General features: G+C 45.1%; 1 pseudogene; it reads right to left on the reverse strand.

The window, feature by feature from the left end:
- Positions 1 to 2,937: 2,937 nt before the first annotated feature.
- On the reverse strand, positions 2,938 to 4,877 carry LOC144124099 (uncharacterized; annotated as a pseudogene).
- Between the last annotated feature and the right edge of the window lie 719 nt (positions 4,878 to 5,596).

Consider the following 5,596-nt stretch of genomic DNA (forward strand, 5'->3'; position numbering starts at 1 on the left):
TCGTCAGCATCCCTGTTTTCCGCAGAACTCTTTCTGTTTCTTTAACATTTTCTTAAACGATAATTGCTGATTTGCCCCTCTACGGCTGTCCAGATATTTGCTTGTCACTTTGCTAGTTCTCTTTCTCCATTTGGTATCACCATTCCTTATGTACAGGTATCTGAAAACTTTTCTATCCCACTGGTTTTCCTCCATTTTTCTCAATCGCTTTTCAAATGCCATTTTACTGCTACCTTCTCTGCTCTCGAATGACGCCCGTCACATATCACCCTGTACCCCCTGATTTGGTGCATAGCCATGTGCTCCCAAAGTTAGCCTCCGTACGCCACGTTGTTTAATTTGCAACCCTGCTTGAACATCCGGTCTCATGCACAGGACCGCATTACCGAAAGTCAGGCTAGGAACCATCACCCCTTTTCAGACCCCTCTTACTACTTCATACCTATTGTAATTCCACTGTGCCCTATTTTTCATGACAGCTGCATTCCTACTAGCTTTATCCATTACATATTTTTCATGCTCTGTCAGGTACTCAGCACCGTTATTTATCCACACCCCAAGATACTTGTACTCATCCACTACTTCTAGAGTGAACTCCTGTGTTCTGTGTTCGCCGATCTCATCATTAAATACCATTACTGCAGATTTTTCTTTACTAAACTTGAAACCTAATCTATCTCCCTCTGTACCACATAAGTCTATCAACTTCTGTAAATCTTCCTTTTTGTCATCCATTAGCACTAAATTATCGGCGCATATTAGTTCCTGCAATGACTGGTTAATCCATTCTCCTTGCTTGAAAAAAGAATGGGTTCAAGCCTAGTCTGCTCCTCCCTTGATTGGTCTCCAACCCTTGCAGGTACAACACGAACAACAAAGGAGACAGAGGACATCCTTGCCTAAGCCCCCGCTGTATCTCTACATCTCTACAGGCTCTGATACATTTTTCCCATTTTATAAGCACTCTGATACCTTTATATATATATATATATATATTTTAAAAGATTAATTACTCAATCTTCCATACCCAATGTGTCCAGTATGTCCCACAGATGCTCTTGAATAACGGTGTCGTAGGCTCCCTGAATATCTAGAAATGTTAGGGGCCTGCGTTCCTTTTCAGCAATCTCTATACACTGCGTCAATGAAAACTGATTGTCCTCCAACCACCTTTGTTTCCAGAACCCATTTTGTAGCTCCCCTAGCATCCCCTCGTTCTCCATCCAAGCCTGCAATCTGTCCTTTATAATCTGCATCCCCACCCTGTAAACCACAGATGTCACTGTTATGGGACGGTAGTTACTTACGTCAGCTTTGTCCCCCTTTCCCTTATATATCATGTACATTCTACTTAATCGCCATTCCTCGGGGACTTTCTCATCCACTTTCATTTTGTTCGCTACCTGTATTAATGTTTGCTTGGATTTTGGTCCTAGCTTCTTTATTAACATAATCAGAATACCATCTGGTACTGTTGATGTGCCACTAGGAACCTTCTTCTCTTACTTTCCCACTCTCTTTGCTCAAGTGAAGCTATTGCAGTAACCGGTCTAACCTCTTGCGATAAATTATGTGCAACATTTCTTTCTTTAAATTATTCTGTCATCCTTGTTCCTATGCGTTTTATCGCTTCATCCCATTCCAGTCGAATAAACTGATCTGTAACAATAAACCTGTGCTCTAGCCTAGTATTATTACTTATTGCATTTAGATGTTTCCAGAATTTCTGAGCTGCTTTTCTATCCTTTTTATTTACTTTTAACATCCATTAGGCACCATTTCTTCTAATTTTGTCATTATTCAAATAGGATGCCCCCCTTCTACACTTTATGAAGGTATCCCATTTTCTGTCTTCTTCAACCTCTGGATCCTCCTCCTTCTTGGAATATCTCTGTTCCCTGGACGCTTCCTGACGTTTCTCTATCGCCCTCTTGAGCTCCTCATCCCACCAACTCTTTGGTTTGCGTCTTTTCTCTTTTAGTTTTACTCGCACCTTAGCTAGCTCTAGCTCTAGTAATCTAGTTAATTTGGTATATGTCCATTCTGTTTCACTATCCTCAAAAATTACTTTCTCAATTTGTTTGCCTGCTACTTCCAATTGCTTTTCTGAGTAAAAATTCGCCTCTGATTGTTCATCTCGCTTCAGTCTTACATAGGTTTCTCTTCTGAAACTGAACTTGATATGCTTGTGGTCACTACCTAGACTTCTGGAACCATGTTCATCTATGCTCATTACTCCTAATCTATTATACATCCTCTGTGACATTAGTGCATAATCTATCGTCGAGTGCAGACTCCCTGCCTCCCATGTTATGAGCCCTTCACACTTCTCGGTACTGTTGCATACAACTAAATCATGCCTGTCACACATGTCCTGCAGCATGCTTCCTGTCGAATCTGTGTACTCATCCAAGTCTTCTGTATGTGCGTTCATGTCGCCTAATATAATTATCTCGCCCTGTCCCCCTAGCTCATCAATGTCGCTGGCAATACATTCTAACATTTCCCTGTTTTCCTCTTTGGCTACAGCTCCTGTCCACAGGCATACAAAGCCAAAGATTGTTTGCTCCCCTGCCACTTTTTCTTTTAGCCATAAATGTTCCTTGCATCCCAGTTTAACCCTTTGAAAATTCTTACTTTTATGAATGAATGCCCCTATTCCATTACTCTTTCTGCTGCCCTCTGTTCTATTGCAATATTCTCATGCGTAGTCTGCGTTACAGGGTGGTTGCCCCATGTCTCTAAGATGCGTTTCCGCTAAACCATATACTATTAATTCCTCCTGCTTTAACTGTTCTTCTATTTTCTCCCATTTCAGTCTATTCCTGCCACATTGCATGTTAATGAAACATACATCTGAATTAACTTGGCCCTGGCGCTTGTCTCTATTTCTTCTCCTATGGTTCCATCGTCCCTTTTGTCTCGGTTTTTCCTTCTCTACACAGGCTCCCTCAGAGCTCTGGGTCCCCCTAAAGATGCTGTTGCCTGGCGATTTATCCTACTACACACCCTCTTGCCACTGGCACCACCTTAGTGAATGCCATCCTGTGCAAAAGGGTGGGGCCTGACCTCGTACACTTCCCTGTTAACTTCCATTACCCCGTATCTTAGTCGTCGACTCATTAACCTAATTACACGGTCAGCCTCAATGATCCTCCGTTCCGTTTCCCTAGCCTGCCTCTGGACCTCTGGGGTTGTGCATATGGTCACATGCACATTCTCAGAGGCCTCTCTAAGCCTACGCATCCCCACTTTTAACTGCTTCTCGAGATTCTGGCTCCTCCCCTTCAGCACATCGTTGATACCAGCATGGATAACGACAAGGTGTTCGCCATCCATGCTGCCCCCAACCACCTCCTGGGCTTTAGCCATTGCATCTACCATGCACTTCCCTGACTGGGCCTCCACCTGCACCCGCCTGTCCGCCTTCACTGTCATCAAAACACCTTCCTCAACCTTCGCTACTTTCGAGTCACCGACTACCAGAATCCTCCTCCGCTATAACCGTTCGCTTCCTAACTGCAGCTTTTGCCCTCCGGATCATACTACCTGTCTCTCCCGCCGCCGTACGCTACTGTCGTGAGCTTTTACCTCTCTCTCTCTTCCCCACTGAAAGCGTGCTGCGCTACAGCACTGTAGGATCGACGAGCCTCGTACCCCACCTGACACTGCTTCGAACCGGGGTGTCCTGCCGGCCGCAACCTGAGCGCTTCTACCTGCTCTGCTAGCTGGGACCGCTTTACCCGCTCCTCCTTCAGCTCGCCCACAATTCGCTCCAACAGGTCGGCATTAGCCTCCTCCCTCTTAACGACTCGGCTACATGAGTTTATAACTTAATTCGTTCCCCTCGCTCCACCTCCAGGTCCACTATGAGTTCCTTAATCCTAGCTGCCCATTCCCCTTTCAACGTCCGAATGGCCTCCTCAAAACGCTTACATATCTTGCACGCGAAGATAGCCCCATCTGCCTCGGTTAAGCTCCTGAACTTGGTCTCGTCTAAATAGCACCAACGGTCGCACTCCTGGCACTGCAATAACTCCCCGTCCCCGTCCACCTTGACTTTCCTAGCCTGCCGACCCATCGTCCGGCCGACTACGCAACGTAAAAGCCCGCCTAAATTCCGGTACGAAAATCTTAGGCACTACGCAACGTAAAAGCCCGCCAAATTTCCTGAAGAAAAACCTTCGGCGCTACGCAACGTAAAAGCCCGTCCAAGTTCCTACACCAAAACCTTCGGCACTACGCGGCGTAAAAGCCCGGCAAAATTCCTACACCAAAAACCTTCAGCACTACGCAACGTAAAAGCCTGCCAAAATTCCTACACAAAAAACCTTCGACACATACACTTCCGTTAGCCTTCGTACCCTTAACTCGGTTTAAAACCACTGCCCGACAGCATGTACAAGCGCAAATACCAAAAAAACACTTAGCTTCGGACGTAGTCGCTGGAGCTCCAAAAAAAGCGTCCTCCTCCGACGGCGTCATGAGCAAGTCTCGGAAGAACAGAAGCGCACCTTGTGGAATAAAGAATTCAAATGGGAGTCGAAACTGAATAAAAAATGAGCTTTATACTTCTCCGAGCGGTTTAACCAGTTTCTCAGTTTCTGCCCCGTTAAGGAAAGCGAACTGTTCACGTCTCTTTGTTGTTGCAAGTTTTATTCCTCTTTTGCCTTAATTTTGAGCATATTAGCGAAACCAAAAGGACATCACCGACACTAAAAAGGTTACAAATTCGACTGGTCTGCTTTTTTCTCATATCTTGCTACAAAGAGATGAAACAGCGGCTCGCGATCACAATATAAACCTGCTCTTAAATCGGGAAAGAATTCAGGTAATAAATGATGCTGATTTCACTTGCGTACCCTCAGAGTCGCCATGGTTGCTGCTATCTCGGCCATGGACTACCTAATTCCAGCCTCATTATAAGCTTTCTCCATATAATTAGCCCGAAACAGTGCCCGCGGACCGTCCATCGCGCGAGTAGACAACGAATGCAAAAACAAAAAAAAGTAACACCAATGCCAAGGCGAATAAGGGTGCTCGACTAATTCAGGATATCTTTTTTTTATGCATGTTAGCGCAATGCCAGTACGTAACACTGGTCTGAGCTTTCAGATTACTTCTGTATACTTTTTACAACACGTAGTCCTGAGTTCCTGCGAAAGGGCCTTTTCTGTAACGAGAGAAAAGAAAGCTCTAGCAGAAATGTTCTTAGGATTGACTTGGAGAGAGTCGCTCTTTACGGAAGGGCTTAACTTTAGGTGCCCCTGAGAATGCTGGTAACAAGGACGTGCATCAAGACTGCAGACAAAGCATGGGGAGGTCAACAGTTCACTGAGGTGTTGCGCGAGATGAGTGATGTTTTCTGGCATATTGTGCAAAATAAAGCCGTCAATTATAACCTAGCGAAGAATACACCATTCATTGGCGTAACTAGCAGTTAAGATTCTACAGCAGCCAATGGCAGCTTTTTTTGCGCATTTTGAAAATACGATTGCCTACCACTGCCTGTGCTGTTAAAATGTTCGCACCGGTGGCCATACGGGGGCAGGAGACCGCACGGCAAGAAAAGGGCAAAAAGAAAAAACTCCATGAA

This window comes from Amblyomma americanum, chromosome 3 (genome assembly GCF_052857255.1).
Source record: "Amblyomma americanum isolate KBUSLIRL-KWMA chromosome 3, ASM5285725v1, whole genome shotgun sequence".
Taxonomy (NCBI): Eukaryota; Metazoa; Arthropoda; class Arachnida; order Ixodida; family Ixodidae; genus Amblyomma; species Amblyomma americanum.